At 38.3% G+C, this 20,058-nt stretch overlaps 1 protein-coding gene across 2 annotated transcripts in view; it reads left to right on the plus strand.

Moving 5' to 3' along the window:
- The first annotated feature begins 16,930 nt into the window (after positions 1 to 16,930).
- The window catches only part of LOC101740303 (protein madd-4), a 411,429-nt gene continuing 408,301 nt past the window's right edge, over positions 16,931 to 20,058 (plus strand). Inside the window, exon 1 of one of the 2 annotated variants that reach the window (XM_021352889.2) lies at positions 16,931 to 17,165. The gene's annotated coding sequence lies outside the window, so the exon portion shown is untranslated. The remainder of the gene's footprint in view (positions 17,166 to 20,058) is intronic. The other variant, XM_062676723.1, reaches the window with a different exon arrangement.

The following is a 20,058-nucleotide window of genomic DNA, read 5'->3' on the forward strand; positions in this document are numbered from 1 at the left end:
TGCAGCTAGACGCCACATTGAAGCTGTCCACCTGAAGACATTAGTTTGAAGTATTGAATTTCATTAGGTCGGCGTCTCTTAAGCAGATTGCAAGGCTTAATCGAGCATCAATTTAATTTTTGCAATTTACAACATCTCGAATGCGCTACACAATATATAAACCTTACCGTTACTGGTGGTAGGACCACTTGTGAGTCCGCACGGGTAGGTACCACCACGCGGCCTATTTCAGCCGTGAAGCAGTAATGCGTTTCGGTTTGAAGGGTGGGACAGCCGTTGTAACTATACTTGAGACCTTAGAACTTATATTTCGAAGTGGGTGGCGCATTTACGTTGTAGATGTCTATGGGCTCCAGTAACCACTTAACAGCAGATGGGCTGTGAGGTCGTCCACCCAAATAAAAAATAAAAAATAAAACAGATTCTTTAGCCTGATTTAGAAATGCGTTTGGAAAAGCCAGCCGTTTTTTATCATCGTTGTTCACAAAGAAGGTTTTAATACGGCCATTCTCCAACCACCACTGGTTCAACATCGTATTAGTAGCATTCATCATCTCATCTAACTTCCTCTAATATTGCCTCAAATTCCTATTTTGACACCGGCATGTCATAACATAAACACTCGGCTGCCACTGCTTAGTTTCATTTTAAGGAAATTGTCAGTCAAGAAATCCTTTAATTCCTGTTGTCTGATGATTGGTGACAGGATTTACGTAATTATCAATACAACACTACTGAAATACCGAACCACCTACTGTCTATGGGCTACCGGAGCCTATAGACATCGCAATGCGGATCCGACCAGCTGGATTATTAACTCCAAGTAGAGTGGTTGTCTTGTCCTTCAAACCTGGACAAAATTAGTGCTTCACGGCAGAAATAGGCTATCTATGGCCATCTGTGTAGGCTCAAAAGACCTATGACTACATAAAAAATATATCTGAATATATCATCTATCTTTTAGGCGTGACCACAGGAGAGAGTGTGATTTATTGAGGCTAGAGATTAGGATTGATTATTGAGGCTAGAGATTAGGATTAGGATTGAGGATTAAGAGAGACTCTATTGTGGTCTCCTTCGGAGGTGCCCGGGCGGCTGCTAGCTAATAGCTGAGCCTTTGCTCGCCCACTTGTCCTGGTGAAACTGGAAAGGCCTCACGGCCACCAGTAATCCTTCAATCATAAAAAAAAAACTTTGTTGAAAGTTACCAAGAATACAAACCTGGACTGATTGTTTCCAAATACTAAAAAAAGGGTAATGAATGCTTATGTTACAGGTTCCTGGAGATCTTTGAATTTTCATAAAATTATCAACCAACATTGGATCAAACAGTAATCATCTAACCAAATGTTTTATGGGCATGTAATCTTTATTACGAGTAACCCTTAATTTTAGGGGTTTGGCTTGTTGATCGCCTTTATGTCGGACGAGCATTTTGTAAGGTTTTAGTGGAATTAATGTTTATGTTGGCTTGTTTCGCGTTTAACGCACTCAAAGGATAATAACCGTTTTTTCACTGCAATTAAGACTTCTTTTAAATGAAGTACAAACATATTTTTTTTGGTTTTTTCTACTTCACTATTTAATAATATTATTATGTGTCCCTGTGATATGACCGTATTTAGTTTATTAAGTTATTTTTGAATTAAAATAACGAATAACATGAAAACACTAAGAATGTGCCTTTTGGCACTATTATAACTGGCTCACTGTAACCGGCGCCATCTAGGCGGGCTTCGGATAGCCTGCCGACCTAGAGGGCTGGTGGTCGTGGCGCTGACGACCGCCGGTCCGGCGTCCCGAGGGGGAGGGTAATGGGAGAGATGTGCTCCGCACTAAACGCTTCACTTTCCCCCCTCTGCCTCTTCATGAGTTCTGTCTCATGCGAGGTTTGGACGTTGGTTGTTGAGCGACAGGAGGTTGTACTCAGGTCGACTCTGACATGCCTCGCCCTCCATCCCCAGTGGAGGGTGGAAGTCCTACGCACTAAATAACTTCTACATTCCTTTATCTATCCATAATGCAAATGGGTAAGTTCTTGTCCGTGAACTTTTTTTACTTTATTTTTTAATGCATAGTTGGGTGGAAGAGCTCACAGAATACCTGATGTTAAGCGGTTACCGATCTACAACGTAAATGCCACCACCCACCTTGAGTGAGTTCTAAGGTCTCAGTATACTTACAACGGCTGTCCCACCCTTCAAACCGAAACGCATTACTGCTTCACGGCAGAAATAGACGGGGTAGTGGTATTTACCCGTACGTACTCGCAAGAGGTCCTACCACCAGTATGTAATGTAAGTAATGGAGGGATCATCTCGAAAAATTCCTCAAAATACTCCCCGTGGAACATACGGTATGGAAGATGGAACATATGCCTTCAACATTCACATGGCCATGAAGTCTTCGTTCGGGATTTATTATGACTTTATTCTCCTTCTGCTGTAATGATTTCGACAACTTTACTTCTTCATAGTCATCGATTCTAATTTACCACAGCGCTCCTAGGGTTTCTCACAGTGCTTCATTTTCGAATCTCTGGATTATTGTACCATTGAGGCCTATAAAATCAAAGGCAGCTAAACGCCATAATGTCGTAAAATGTATTAACAATGGCTCTATCTTGTTTAGTTAGTTGAACATGCTTTGGTGTTTTCATGTTATAACAAATGCAGCTAAATCTCTAATAAATTCAGTTCAAAAAAGTTAAGTTTACTCTGTATTAAGTACTAATAAACGAAGTTTTATCATTTAAAATTCAAATTATTAGTAATATTCTCATTCTTTATAAATCTGTTTTAAAATAAAGAATATCGTAGCTATCCGGACAAAGTTATTTCAGATTCTCAAACCGGGAGTGTTGCACTGGCTCTAGCAAGAGCAGTACTTCGATGGATCGGGAGGATCCGTAATGACGTGTTTAGGGCCGATTTTTGTAGTTTACCTGAATATTTGACAGACTTGGATTTAGCTGACTTTGATTTTATAGGCCTCAATTGTTTGTTGCAGTCTTATACTCGTAGTTGAGGAATGATAAGGATAGATTTGCGTCCGTCGTGCATAAAACGAATTAGCTCCTGTAAAAACTTTTCTCGCTATAAGAACAACAGGAATGTGAGTTAAGAAAAAAAGATTACATTGACAAGAATATCCTGAACTGTACAGACGAGAGGCTCGACACAAAGTTCTCAACATTATTCTTACTTATTTCTGGGCCATAAAGATTGCGAGATAGCTAATGACCCGCATTGAGAAACTTTATTTTTGCCTACCTCGAAAGGTTTTTTTCCCCTAAAATGGGTGGATGAGCTCACAGCCCATCTGGTGTTAAGTGGTTACTGGAGCACATAGACATCTACAACGTAAATGCGCTACCCACCTTGAGATATAATAAGTTCTAAGGTCTCAGTATAGTTACAACGGCTACTCCATCCTTCAAACCGAAATGCTTTACTGCTTAGCGGCAGAAATTGGCGGGGTGGTGGTATCTATCCGTGCGGACTCACAAGAGGTCCTACCACCAGTGTCAAGACAGTCAAGTGTTGGACAATCGGTCTATCAACGCAAGACCACTCAACTTTACACAGTTGAAGAGTTTCTCTCTGTCGTTTCCCCGAAATATGCAGCCTCGCGTCATTGAAATATCAAATTTAAGGTGTCAATATTTCGGAACAGTTGCTGTATCAGTAGAAGAATTTAAATGACCTTTTTTTGGGTCGGAGCATAGATCCAAAAATAGAATAGAATAGATAGAAATAGAGGAAGTTCTAATGATGGGCACACTGTTATCTATATATTAATACGTGTAGCAAAAACTTTGTATCCCTTTTTACGAAAATTGCGGGAGTATGAAATTTTCCACACTTATAGAGAATACAGAGAAGAAGTGCACAATGCTAATTTTTTTTTAAATAATGCATTAAATATACGTTAAACAATAAAGAAAACATTACACACACTACATACCATGTATTTGACGCACACACGCATGCATACTATTTAATGTCAAACTTTTGTTCTTGACGTCTGTTGTCAAATTGAGAATAAAATATGATTTGTCTTTGTTAATATTTTTTATAGTGTAGTCTTGGCGAAATTTGTGATTATAAAAGTATAAAATATAATCATAATAGTGTACACACTTGCAATTCAAATTGATTATAGTCGAATTTCGACTACTGCGGGACCTCTAGTTACTATAATAAAGCTATTCTTGAAATTGTCTGGTATTGAAAATAAAATTTAATCTGGACAGAAATTCAATGACTTAGTTTACTGATTACGCTTGGCTTTCTTAAAAGAAAGAAAAATAAATGAATATCGGCTATCCTTATAAATCTGAAATTTAAAATGTAAGCTAATTTACCGCTCATGCTTTCCGCTCGTTTCATAGCCCCAGTCCAAGGGTATGTATTATTGTTGAATACGAATTGGCTTATATATCAAAATTGTGATGATATCGTCCCAACTTCGCCTCATTCCGACAATTTTTCTTTTCAAGGGATATTGTATTTACTAAAGCTACGTCAATTTTGATTTATCTTAAAATCTTAACATAATACATTTTCTTTTATTTTCCAACTCTAGACGGGATAGAAACATTTTTAGTCAAAAAATACTGGTGTTTTGTATTGTAAGCCCGTATGGGTGGGTAACATCATCCTGTATATTTTAACCACGTAGTGTCATGCTTTCGGGTTTTAAGTGTGAGACAAATATTAAATAATACAACCGAGAAACTGATAACTTAACCCCAGATGGGCCGTGAGCTTATTCACCCATCCGCTAATCTAGAAATATTTTTGAAGTGAAACTTCTTTAGGCGCGTTGAGAGTAAAATTTAACTCGCGACAGATTCGTTACGGCTAGAGAGAATAGATACAATTTAGGACAAGCGAGAGTGAGAAAATAGACAGAGCGTCTCGCGTACCACTCGACCGTGTAGAGAGGGAACGGACAAAGTGAGCTAGGTCGTTTCTCTTATACACAGCATTTCCTCTGACAAGAGAAATTTTATTTAAGGATGAAAAAAAAAAACACAATAATACACACCGAAAAGAAATAACTCCGCAAATGTACTTACTGGTGGTGGGACCTCTTGTGAGTCCGCACGGGTAGGTACCACCACCCTGCCTATTTCTGCCGTGAAGCAGCAATGCGATTCGGTTTGAAGGGCGGGGCAACCGTGGTAGGTACCTATACTGAGACCTTAGAACTCATATCTCAACGTGGGTGGCGCACTTACGTTGTAGATGTCTACGGGCTCCAGTAACCACTTAACACCAGGTGGGTTGTGAGCTCGTCCACCCATCTTTGCAAAAAAAAACCTCATAACCGGTCGGTGCAGAAATCGCCCGCCTTATAGTAAAACAGTAAGCAAAACAATTAATTACAATAAAACAATTCAATTTAACTAACGAGTACTTTCTGAAGGATCTAAAGGAACAGGAAAAGAGATTAATGGTGAAGTCCGGTGGGCTTAAACGAATGATAGGGCCATTCTTCACGAGTCTAGTTCCGGTAGAGGATATAAGTAATTCTGAAATACGCTGTGCTATCTTAAACTAGAAAAATAGAGTATCGTAGTGATTGTCATTTTTAAATGCTATAATCCTTGGTATGGGCCATATGAAGTCGCTCATAATTTAAAAAGTTTTCTGTCTATTTATTATGGTATTTTTTATGTATTTATGGTTGGCAGCGACTTGGCTATATTTCTAGCATTGCTGACATCCTTGAGCGACTGTAACCTTCTACCGTCAGGTGGACCGTACGCTCGTCTACCTCATCACCAACTCAGCCTGTTTACTGTCCACTGCTGAACATAAACCTCTCCAACTGATGTCCAGTGCGGCCAGTCCGTTGCCACCTGCATCCAACGTGACCCAGCAATTTTCATCAGGTCGTCGCGGGTTCACCCCATCATTCGTAGGTGGCCGTCCCACACTGCGCTTGCCAGTACTTGGTCTCCACTCGAGGATTTTTCTGCCCCATCGGCCGTCCGCTCTTCGCGCTATGTGACCTACCCACTGCCACTTCAGCTTGCTAATCCTACGGGCTATGTCAGCAACTTTGGTTCTTCTACGAATCTCCTCATTTCTGATTCGATCTCGTAGATAAATACCAAGCATAGCCCTCTCTATAGCTCGTTGCGCGACACTAAGCTTCCTAAAAAGATCCCTTGTGAAGCACCACGTCTCGGAACCGTAAGTCTTCACTGGTAGCACACATTGGTTGTATACCTTTGTCTTCAGGCACTGAGGGATTTTGTATTTTCAGTGGTGTAGATTGGGAGAGGCCTATGTCCAGCAGTGTACGACTGTGGGCTGTTGATGATGATGATGATGACTGAGGGATTTTGGACGAGAACACATTTCTTAATTTACCGGACGCTGCCCAGCCGAGTTGGCTCCGCCTACAAATGCAATTAAATAAAACGATATATTTTAAATCAATTTCCCGCCGAATCTTCTCAGTGGGTCGCGTTTCCGATCCGGTGGTAGATTCAGCGAAGCCCTGCTCTTGCTAAGGCTAGTGTTAGCAATTCTCTCAGGTTGAGCCCGTGAGCTCACCTATCGATCCGTGAATAGTTGAAATAGCCTCTTGCGCTACGATTAGCTAGGAAAAAAAATCAATTATGGTTTCCTTTTGTCTTTGTGTTCACAAATCGGCAAAACTGTCAAATTTTAACAAATTTCTATTTTCTATTTAATATTTCGTGATAGTCTCAAAGTGTGCCGGTAATAATTGGTTTTCTTATAATTAATCCGGTGGTAAAACTAACAATACTAGAGGTCCCGCAGTAGTCGAAATTCGACTATAATTAATTGGAATTGTAAGTTTGTACACTATTATGATTGTGTTTTATACTTCTATAATCACAAATTTCGCCAAGACTACACTATAAAAAATATTAACACAGACAAACCATATTCTATTCTCAATTTGACAACAGACGTCAAGAACAAAAGTTTGACAATAAATAGTATGCATGCGTGTGTGCGTCAAATACATGGTATGTAGTGTGTGTAATGTTTTCTTTATTGATTTAATGTATCTTTTATGAATTATTTTAAAAAAATATTAGCATTGTGCACTTCTTGTCTATATTCTCTATAAGTGTGGAAAATTTCATATTCCTCCGTCCGCGCAATTTTCGTAAAAAGGGATACAAAGTTTTTGCTTCACGTATTAATATATAGATTAAAGGAATTAAAATCAAATTATTGTCGTTTTTTGGAACTTCAGATGAATACATACATTATCAGAATGTAATAAATCAATATTCCAACTACAATAACGGTCTAAGGCATTTGACGTTTATTAATTTCCTTCCCAAAAATATCAGTCACAAATTTTCTAATTTATTTTTTATTCTAGCCTACCAAAAAAAACCTTCAGAATTCGTAATTACAGTATCAAATAGCTGCTTCAATTTCAGGCAACAATTTATCATGGACATCGTATATAAATTGGATGTTGTTAAGTGCGAAGGAACCAACATGAAAATAAATATTTATTTTTGAAAAAACCGTGTTATGTACATACGTAAGTTCTTTTTTTTTATTGCTTAGATGGGAGGACGAGCTCACAGCCCACCTGATGTTAAGTGGTTACTGGAGCCCATAGACATCTACAACGTAAACGCGCCACCCACCTTGAGATATAAGTTCTGAGGTCTCAGTATAGTTACAACGGCTACCCCATTCTTCGAACCGAAACGCATTACTGCTTCACGGCGGCAATAAGTGGAGTGGTGGTACCTACCCGTGCGGACTCCCAAGAGGTCCTACCACCAGTGAAGTCAATGCACTTTTATGATGTGATTGAATTGTTTTAATATTCACATTGTTTATTTATTTATTGATATAGCCTCAAATTTTGACTACGAAACAAATTATTGGTTAAATTTTGGAATTCTGTTCTTCTTAATCTCTGTTTCTTAATGCAGAAAAAGAGATATAATTTCGAAATTTGGCAATATAGGAATTGTGAATTAATGGTATGTTCTTATTATTAGAACGCTTAACCTTAGATTCAATTGTAAATAATTTTTAATATGCGGATCAGGCGAAGATTTTCTCTACGAGTAACTATTTTTGTCATTTGCGTTTCCAAAAACAAATTTTAGCCTATTCATATTTTTTTAAACTCTAAATACCGGTGGTGTGGCTAGCTATTGAATTTGTATATTAAGATAAGCTTGGTGTATGAAATTGCGATATTATAATAGTTGAAGTGAAACTTCTAATGCGACTTCCAACAAGGTTGCGTTAAACTTTTAACGCTATCATACTAGAAAGAGACAGAGCGAGAGTGAATGCTCGGCACTTGAACGCATGCGTGTAGTATATCTGTTACAGGCCAGCGCGAGCGTTAGCAACGAGAAGCGTCAAATATTTTAATGAAGTAATAAAAAAAAATATAGATTTATTTTTCTATCTATAATTTAAATGTATAATAGTATAAATATTGAAGATGTCGCATCTCTTAAACACAGCATTCGCAATTACAAGAGCAATCTGATTTAAGGATGAAAAATGAAGAAAACCACAATACTACACACATCGAAAGAGAAGTTTCACTTCATTCAAGTGCATCATGTTGTACACGCACCGTCTTTTAGCGTATTTTCTTAAAATCTTATGAACAATGTTTGAATACATACCGCGAAGATAGGTTGCTATAGGAATATAATATTGAGAACCATTATTGGCTTCTTACATGTATAGTCACTATGCATTCGTGCAATCATTCTTGCAACAAAAACAAATATGCATCGTGCATCGACGCTGGGAGTGTTCAATTTCGAAATTATCATTCGGTATTCCTTGTATCTCAACTAACATAATGAGTTTAGTTGGTTTAGCTATCAAAAAAATGGCCTATTGATGAATTCAATGAATTGTTTGACCACTCTTCATATACCGTTGTCATTTGATAGGCTGACTGGAAATAGGGAAATACGTTTAATTAATTTTTTATACGAAAAGTAGGTGGTTGCTTTAATTTGTAACGAAACATGTGAAAGCACATGAGGCCGAGAGGCCTTGACCTCAAGTGAAACTTATATCGAAGAAGATTCTTCGGAATTCTTACCAGTATTTAACAAATGACTTAGCGCTTTTTCGTTGGATGAAGCAAACATGTCTTTCGATACGTGATATAATATCTGTATTATTGTCCTTATAGGCAGACTAGCATATGGCCCACCTGATGGCGTGGTTACCGCCGCCCATGGATGGATATAACGTATCTACATAAATTTGCTGTAATTGCCAGTGTTTGAGTCTATTACCGTGGACTAAATCAATCTTAGAGAAAATAAAGGCTCTTCACAAGATGCTACCAAAGTATTTTGGGCTATTTTGGTAATATAGCCCGTCCACAACCTTACAATTTCGGTTGTAGTGGAACACAGCCTCAAGCTTGGAGCTGTCGACAACTGAAGCAACTTGAGGCAATAGATTCAAAATGGGACTAAAAGTCATGCCGCAAAAAATCTTCAGAGCTTAAGTAAAAGAGAGATTTTATTATAAAAACTTGCCATTCTGGCCTAGAAGCATTCATATATTGTAAGCAATAGTAAGACTATTTGGATTAAACGATATTTTTGCAACTTTACAGGAGAGACATTCCGAGTTTAAAATTTGAAAAAATATCATAACATAAAAACTTCAGCTATTTGAATCTCTCCCTCTCTCTCTCTCTCTCTTCCCAGCTATTTATCCCACATGGTGGTGGGGTCAGCTTTCCTTACTTGTAGATATTATTGCGGCCCACGTATACAAGGAAAGGTACTTGAAATAAACTCCTCTGTTCAATGCCTGTCAAGAATTCAGTAGTAAAAAACTAATTATTATTATCACTAACAAAGCTGAGCTTACGAGCCCATAAACACCACAACCTGATTGTGATTGTGGACCTTGAGATGTAGCCGTAAAGTCTCAATTGTTTTATCATAATGACGCATCAGATCGCATACGACTGCTTCGTCACAGAAATAGACATGTTACTTAAACAGACTTACTACACGACGACATTCTCGTCAGCAAAATTGCATTTCCCTTTGTCCTTCAGCACTACATCCTTCCACCCTGTCTTGGGTCTACCTCTAGGTCTCCATCGGGGAAGTCGAGCAGTAGTGCCAAATTTCCAAATTTTCTTCAGTTATTTGAATGCCGTAACTTAATTGAAGTTCAATCAAAAGCATCGAACTGTTGATCCTAACACGAAATAAAATGAACTTTGAATTACAAAAATAGATGTCGCGTACCTCATACGCGAAATGTCGTTAATAAAATAAATATTTATTGTCATCGTGGCTTAAAGGATAAGACGTCCGGTGCATTCGTGTTGAGCGATGCACCGATGTTCGAATCCTAGACGGGTACCAATTTTTCTAATGAAATACGGACTCAACAAACGTTCACGACTGACTTCCACGGTGAAGGAATAATATCGTGTAATCAAACCCGCAAAATCATAATTTACGTAAATACTGGTGGTAGAACCTCTTGTGAGTCCACGAGGGTAGGTACCATCGCCTTATCTATTTCTGGCGTGAAGCAGTAATGTGTTTCGGTCTGAAGGGCACGGCAGCCGTTGTAACTATACTGAGACCTTAGAACTTATATCTCAAGGTGGGTGGCGCATTTACGTTGTAGAGGTCTATGGGCTTCAGTAACCACTTAACACCAGGTGGGGTCGTCCACCCATCTAAGAAATAAATAAAAAAAATATATTTTCACCCCTCGAATTATGTTCTCCGTATAGATAATTCTGCCTTATATCTCAAGAAAGGAGACGGAATTTGCTAAGTGAAGTCAATCAACTTCTACATATATTCAGAGTGGACAGCAAGCTCGTCTGCGCGTCTATTGTTAGTGCTTTTTCTTTAATTAACACGACCGAACAGCAGCAACAAATAATGTAAATTGATAAAACAAAGATTAAACATTTCAATAAGAAAGCCGTGTTTGTGAAATCAATTGACGTACCTGTGTGGCGATTTACATTTTGATAGCGGTCCGGTCACGCAATGACACCGTAGCGCAACCCGATAGTTACTCATTCGATTTGCAGACAGGCAAATTAGATCACAGTCACCGATTTTTTTTGGAACGAAGTTCCTTATGGGATGACGCGGAGGGGTACCTTAACCGGAAAAAAACGTCCGTAACGTAAGATTTTTATTATTTCTATTTTTATTAATAAAAAAATCATAATAAAAAATGTATACCCGAATAATTATTTTCTTTATACCTCGAATAGAACTTAAAATTAATATTTTTATAATAGGGACTTCGTTCCTACCCGGTGTCCCACGACCCCAACCATTTTTTTTCCCTCCGGACGAAGTAGGCCAATTTCTGACAGCGCATAAGGAATCGTTGGACGAGGTATGTTATAGTCGAACTGATTAACGCCCACGACCCAGCAGGTAAGGCTTCACCTAGGCCCTGCCCTTCACCGTGAAGCGCTTAGCGTGAATTGAGTCTCGAATTTTTTGTTTCCTACCTATTCTGGGGATCTCGAGGGGTCATACCAGATTCACTGCACGAGTGGGTAAGCTCACGGGGCTCGAACCTAGCGAATTTTCTAACACTAGCCCTAGCAAGAGCAGTACTTCGCAAAATCTACCACCGTATCGGAAACGCGATCCACTGAGAAGATATGGCGAGAAACTCAGTGGGCTGCGTGTGAGTTAGTTTACACGCCGAACCTTTCGTCAGAAGCGACAGGTACGACGAGAACAGTGACCGGTGCTTGTGGTACCTAAAAGCACCGCTAGTGGATCGGGAGGATCCGAAATGACGTGCTTAGGGTGACGTCAACTGTTTACCATTCGGTCTGCAGGATCGCGTATGTCTCCCATTTATTTTTCCCTATCTATCTATGTATATAAAACAAAGTCGGGTTTGTTCGAGCACTTATAACTCGAGAAAGGTTGGATCGATTTTCATGCTTTTTGATTTATTCTATTTGTCTTCACCCCGAATAGCAGAGTAGTTATTAAAAACATTGAACAATTCACGAAAAAAAAAAAAACATCTTCACATACAACATTTTCATGGATTTCGTCCCCATCAAACATACATATGTCTTATCTATGTGTCAAATATTTAATATTCATTCGGTCGATACCGTTAACTCTTCTTAAATTAAAGAACGTATTTAAATAAAGCTTTTGAATCGACAATCGGAATATCCGGGAGTGGACCGGTATTGCCTCCGTCGAACAGCTGTTCCAGCTGGCTGCAGATAAAAACGAATATAGAAAGCTAACGGCCAACCTTCAGGATTGAAGAGGCACTAGAAGAAGAAGAAGAATCGACAAGATATATAAATAAATATTTATGGATGTTCAGGGAAGGTTAAAGCGGTGAGAAATATAAATAATAAATAAAGGAACATAACGTCATCGAGATCATCAAGGGAAAATACAAAGGAGAGATTATTTTTATTTATTGCTTAGGTGAGTGGACGAGCTCACAGCCCACCTGGTGTTAAGTGTTTACTGGAAGCCCATAGACATCTACAAAGTAAATGCGCCACCCACCTTGAGATATAGTTCTAAGGTCTCAGTAAAGTTACAACGGATACCCCACCCTACAGACCGAAACACTTTACTGCTTCACGGCAGAAATAAGCAGGGCGGTGGTAGCTACCCGTGCGCACTCACAAGAGGTCCTACCACCAGTAATTACGCAAATTATAATTTTGCGGGTTTGCTTTTTATTGCACGATGTTATTCCTTCACCGTGGAAGTCAATCGTGAACATTTGTTGAGTACGTATTTCATTAGAAAAATTGGTACCCGCCAGCGGGATTCGAACACCAGTGCATCGCTCGATACGAATGCACCGGTCGTCTTATCCTTTAGGCCACGACGACTTCAATAATAATTGTAATAATAAATGTTGCATTTAATAAAGTAGATACAAAAAATTGTATTATGTTTTGATCACATTTTGTACATAATATAATTTAGGTGACACGAAGTTCATCTGGTCATCTAGTTTTATATAAATAACCGTAATAAGATATAAGATGTCGAGGTGACGTCAGAACAGAAGGGTTATCAAATGAAGATTTAAGAGTCAATATTATATCTATATATTAATACGTGAAGCAAAAACTTTGTATCCCTTTTTACGAAAATTGCGCGGACGAAGGAGTATGAAATTTCTCACACTTATAGAGAATATAGAGAAGAAGTGCACAATGCTAAAAATTTTTAAAAATAATGCATAAAAGATACATTAAATCAATAAAGAAAACATTACACACACTACATAGTAATACCATTTATTTGACGCACACACGCATGCATACTGTAAGGTATTTATTGTCAAACTTTTGTTCTTGACGTCGTTGTCAAATTGAGAATAGATTAAATATTGTTTGTCTTTGTTAATATTTTTTATAGTGTAGTCTTGGCAAAATTTGTGATTATAGAAGTTTCAAATACAATCATAATAGTGTACAAATTTACAATTCCAATTAATTATAGTCGAATTTCGACTACTGCGGGACCTCTAGTATTAATTATTCAGCAAACAAGAAATTATTAATTAAAAAAAATGAATGGACAGTTCTGTTCTAATTTAACGCTCCGATCTAACATACATTTTTAATAAACGAAAAAATGCCTAATATATTAATCACAACTTATTTAAAAAGATTACCTATGTAAATTTTAAGTTAGTTGTTAAATGCAGAGTGAGAGAGAATGCCTTGTTTCTATTTCTTTCCCTTTCCCGCCAAACACAATTCGGCATAGAATTTGTATCGACTTCTTTTTTTTTAAGATTGAAGGATTACTGGTGGCCCGGTGGTCTCCAGTTGCACCAGGACAGGTGGGCGAGCAAAGCCTCAGCCAAGAGGGGTGGGATTTGCTAACAGCTGCCCGAGCACCTTCGAAGGAGAACTAACAACTCAAGAGCAGCTGCTTCGCGAATGAATCTACTACCGGATCGGAATCGCGACCCGCTGCGAAGATCCGGCGAGAAACTCAGCGAGCTGATGCATGGGTTAGGTTGCACGTCGAACTCTTTGTCGAGCTCGACGAGTACGGTTACCGGGGTCCCTAAGCCTGATCCTAGTGTTTTAGCTGAAGACGTTATCGACTTCTCGAAGGTTGATATAACTACGTATAACAATATCCTCTCAATTTTTTTGGCATTGCTGAGGTCCATGAGCCACGGTGACCACTCACAATCAGGCGGGCCGTAAGCTCGTTTTATATGGTTACAAAAAACAAGCTTGAATTATTATAGCAATTATATTACACTACGGTGTGAGGTGATGCCGATGTGGCGCATAAGTCAATCCCGGGTTGTCTCCTAACGGTTATCTACAATCTGATGATAACATTGTCTAACCTGAACTTCATAGTTTAATCATGTTTTGTGTAATAATTACATTTGTGTCCACCCAACTTCAGCGCCGTCGAAGCCGCGTTATGATTTTAGCATTGTACCTGTTTCCTTGAAGCCAGCGGCTGTCAAAGTGTTTCAAAGATATTCTATTTGAGAATCTCGTTAATTCAAAATCGAATAGGTTCAACGTAATTGTTATATGTTTATGTTGTGTTTGAGTGTGTATATATCATATGTGTATGTGAATATATATGATAGTGATTATATATAGATAATGTGTAAATTTTATATTATCATAGTTACGCGCTGGAGTTCGGGATAAATAAAATTCTACCGAATTACAAGGTAACACTGTATTTGCACTTAGAACACTTAAAAAACTCAACAAACACTTAAAAACTTTCAATACGCTTCTTCCCCTTCGCTTCAGGTGATTCGTTCGCTGTTTCGCTTCGAGTAGTTCCGATTACTAACTGACTGCGTGCCGTCTCTGTAACGCTTTTATAGCCACATCTCTAGAATGATCGAGAATATTCCACACATTTCGAGTATTGTGTTTCCGCTATCTGACAATAGATGGCGTTGTACTTCTCGAGCGTTCTCTATGTTACTAGTTCCTTTGATATTGTTTCTGCTATTCGGCGATAGATGGCGTTATTTTTACCGGCGTAACATTATCATGATATAATATTGTGTACGTTGTTGTATGTGATGATATATATGTATACGTATGTGTATGTGTTTGTATAAGTATGTAATGTTATTATCAATTCGGTTATTTTCGCATTAAGTAATGCACCTACCACTGGCCTCTCTACACCACCCTTGGTTGACTGGTAGAGAATGCCTCAGGCATTAAGTCCGCCATTGTACTTTTGTGCATGAAGTTGAATAAATAAAGAAATAATTCAGTTATTTGAGTACTTAATTCAAAAGTTTTCTCAGTATTTTATGAGAATCGGACAGAACTAACGGTAATCTTACATTAAGTAGATTGAAATGTTTGTCATCAGCGTCACGTTCGAAGTTATATCTGTGAAACGTGCGTATAAATTCCGAGCAACTCGTTTTTAAATGATAAAATAAATTAAGATTTGACAATAATGCCGAGACCCTTTCCATACCGTGTGTCCCTTTATCTTTCCGAACCCTTTTGCAGGAAGTCTTATTCATATCGAGTGGAATTTAAGTAAAGGGCACGCGGCCCTTTTCATGCGAATGAAAGTCGAAAGATACATTACGGATTTAAAAGTTTAAAGGGACTTTTGTGGACTTGTTGTTTTAAACGTTGTTGTATTATGTTAGGCATTGACGGTTCGTTGACAGTGTCCAAGCATTATTAATGGCTTGGGGGCCTTAATGACAAAGGGAAGATCTTCCACTGAGTTGGTGATATTGCTCGGTAGACCGACGGCCCGAATATTGTTGTTCGGAACCGACGCCTTCAGCTCTAACACTAGGAGCAGGCTTAGGGACCCCGGTAACCGTACTCGTCAAACTCGACAAAGAGTTCGCCGTGCAACCTAACCCATGCATCAGCTCGCTGACTTTCTCGCCGGATCTTCTCAGCGGGTCGCGATTCCGATCCGGTAGTAGATTCATTCGCGAAGCAGCTGCTCTTGAGCTGTTAGGTTTCCTTCGGAGGCGCTCGGGTAGCTGTTAGCAAAGCCCACCCCTCCTGGCTGAGCCTTTGCTCGCCCACCTGTCCTGGTGAAACTGGAAAGGCCTGCGGGCCACCAGTAATCCTTCAACAATAAAAAAAAAATGTTCGGAACTTGTATATGTGCAACCTTATCTTGAAAATGTCGTAAGCTGGACATATCTGTCACATAATAAGTCAGATTTTTCTTGTCGAATAACGATATATTTCCCACAAATTTCGTCAATGATCTTTAGCTCTTCATACGTGCTTAGCTACTTTTAGACAGGTATCTTAGTGCGAGTTTTTTAACGTTCTCGGCAGCGTTAAAGTTAACGCAAATTCGTATGGAGTTGGAACGTTTGTTTGCCGCTAGGGGCGCTGTTGCAAATGCAAACAAATTTGAGTTAACTTTTACGCTATCGAGAACGAGTCAAAAAACTCACACTAAGAACATTGGTCTCTTCTAAATTATCTATTCATCGAACTGACTTCTTTTATCTTATTCAATCTATCTTACAAACATTTTTGTCTATCAGACATTTTTTATTTTCCCGTCTTTCGGGCTCTTTCGGTGACAACTGAATTCCACATGTCTTATGAACATCACTAAATTAATTAAAAACTACATGATTATCGTCCAAAACAATCTGCGTCCGGAAAATAAAATTTATTCCAAACTTGAGCTATGCGTGTAACTTTTAGATTCAAAGGTTTCGGGATACATTTCGACATAATATTCGAAGTTTCCAACAAAACTTATATATTGTTTATTTGTTTTCTTATTTTTTTCAATTCTCGAAATACGTTTCTCTATTATCGGCGAGTTTAGGGCCAGTTTTAAATATAATAACGCATTGCGACGTAAGCTGTTTCTGACACAAATGTAGAACCATGCGCATAAGGCATTCGGGACTTGGCTCTCGTGGGGTCAGGCTGCGTACTGGCTTGTCGTCAGCGCGGATACAAGATCGGAAATAATTCGTTTGCAAACGATATAATAATAAAAGCGTATGCGTTTTCGTGTGTGGAGTGCGTGTTTTTAGATTTTGTGGTGTGTCGGGTGTTATTTTTTGGGTTAGCAGAAAGTGTGTGTGAATTTTTAGTGAATTATTTTTGAGCTGTGGAAATCAAAGAACTGAGTGAGTATTTTCATGTGTTTTACGTGTTAAAAGTTTTTGGTGTTGTTTTTTGAACTCACTACGAAAAATATTGTGTTGTTTACGACCGTCAAATGTAGCGAAAGAGATTAACGACCCTAATAAAATGAGCACTACAATGAAATTCCCGTGAAATTCGGTCGCCAACGGAATTTCTACGGGAATTTCTTTTTTGAGTAACTTAATGTAATTTTGTTTTTTTTTTTTCGGCACCAAAATAAGGTTTTAGACATGCAATTTTTGGGTGTTTTAGAGCGTAAAAGTTTTGTATCTTGAAGTTGGAAGATTTTTAATGCGTAGTGAGTCTTGTGAGACTGCACGGGTGAGTTCCATAATTCTGCACATTTCAGACTTGGTACAGTCATACGTTTCTGTTTGGAGGGTGGGGGACCGGTTATACAACAAAATTTCAAGTTTTTATTTATTTATTTTTTATTGCTTAGATGGGTCGATGAGCTCACAGCCCACCTGGTGTTAAGTGGCTACCGGAGCCCATAGACATCTACAACGTAAATGCGCCACCCACCTTGAGATATAAGTTCTAAGGTCTCAGTATAGTAATAACGGCTGCGCCGCACTTCGAACCGAAACGTATTACTGTTTCACGGCAGAAATAGGCAGGGTGGTGGTACCTACCCGTGCGGACTCACAAGAAGTCCTACCACCAGTGAAGGCGACATTCATGATGCGATGTCCATGGGCTCTGCTAACCACTTAGCATCTCTCTTTCTAGCTATTTATCCCACATAGTGGTGGGGTCAGCTTTCCTTATTCTCTCTGTCTTGGACATCCTCATCAGCAATATTGTATTCCTTTTTGTCCTTGAACACTACATCTTTCCAAATTGTCTTGGATCTACCTCTAAGTCTCCGACCAGTAGTCGAAATCCGACGATAATTAATTGAAATTATAAGTTTGAACATTATTATGGTTCTATTGTCAGAGACTACTATGTTTCTATAATGACAGATTTCACGAAGACTACACTATAGACAAATAAATATTAATCTATTCTCAAATTTGACAATAAATAAAGAGCTTAACACTGATCATACTTAACACTTAGTAATACCTATTTCTACCACAGTGGGTAGGTAACGGTATACGACAAGTATTACTCAAAGTAAATAAAACAAAACAAAATAATAATATACCTAATAACTGTAGATTAATTGGTAAATAAAGTGATGAAGTCAAATGTGCGAAAGCAATAAGATGATACGTGAATTGTTCAATGCAAAAGTTCAAAATGGGTCATTTCATTTTGACCCGTTACGGTATCTTTAGTGTTAAATATATTTGTTGTGTCAAATATATGGTAGTGAGTGTAACATTTTTTAATTGATTTTATATGGATATTTAAAAAAAAACTTAACATTCAACATTCCTTCTCTATATTCTCTATAAATGTGGAAAATTTCAAACTCCTCCGTCCGCGCAATTTTCTTAAAAAGGTTACAAAGTTTTTGCTTCACGTATTTAATATATAGGTATCGAATCGAATTGACTATAACGCGAGTTGTGCTTGAGAAATGAGGTCGGAGTCTCAACGAAGCAAAACTATTAAATTCACTATTAATTTTATTTAAAACTAGCTGACCCGGCAGATTTCATAGTGCCTCAATCGATATATAAAAGACCAAAAATTTTGTATAAAATAAACTTAAAACAAACAAAAGGAATCCGTCCGACGGGGGACACATCAAAGGAAATACAAAATTGTTATTTTTATTTAATTCCTGAGCATTTTCATATTTATCTACCTTTTAAACCTTCGCTGGACTTCCACAAATAATTCAAGACCAAAATTAGCCAAATCGGTCCAGCCGTTCTCGAGTTTTAGCGAGACCAACGAACAGTAAATCATTTTTATATATATCCTCCTCCTCCTCGCGTCGTTTTCCTCATTACTGAGGGTCGAGACTCCCCCGCTGCATCAATTTCTCCCATACGACTTCCCTCCATCTGCCGCGATCCTTTGCTTCATGAAGGGCATTATGGAAATTGATGCTCAGAGAAGATCGTATTTTTATATATGTATATAGAAGATTTGTAATCATCTCTATATATACGTGAAGCAAAAAACTTTGTATCCCTTTTTACGAAAATCGCGCCGACGGAGGAGTATGAAATTTTCCACACGTATAGAGAATATAGAGAAGAAGTGCACAATGCTAATATTTTTTTAAAATAATGCATAAAAGATACATTAAATCAATAAAGAAAACATTACACACACTACATACCATGTATTTGACGCACGCATGCATACTATTTATTGTCAAACTTGTTCTTGACGTCTGTTGTCAAATTGAGAATAGATTAAATATTGTTTGTCTTTATTAATATTTTTTATAGTGTTGCCTTGGCGAAATTTATGATTATAGAAGTATAAAATACAATCATAATAGTGTACAAACTTATTATACAATTCCAATTAATTATAGTCGAATTTCGACTACTGCGGGACCTCTAGTTTAATTAAGAATTTGACTTAATCACACGCACGATTGGCATTTAATTATCAACGTGTTAAGAATGTTAAAACATGGCGATGCGTTTGAATCGTTTAGTTTACGGGATATAACACGTGAGGTTTTTCTTTTCTCATTTTCTTTCTTCGACGAGTGAAGGAGATCACGGCCCACGTGGTGTTAAGTAGTTACTGGAGCCCATAGACATCAGCAACGTAAATTCCGCCACCCACCTTAAGATATGACGAGGATACGGCCCACCTGATAGTGAGTGGTTACCGTCGCCCATGCACTTCAGCAATGCCAGGGGCAGATCCAGGCCGCTGCCTACCGAAAATTCTATTGCAATTTCATTTCTATTACAACGGCTGCCCCACCCTTTAAGCCCGAACCAAACTGCT

Source organism: Bombyx mori, chromosome 28 (assembly GCF_030269925.1).
Source record: "Bombyx mori chromosome 28, ASM3026992v2".
Classification (NCBI taxonomy): Eukaryota; Metazoa; Arthropoda; class Insecta; order Lepidoptera; family Bombycidae; genus Bombyx; species Bombyx mori.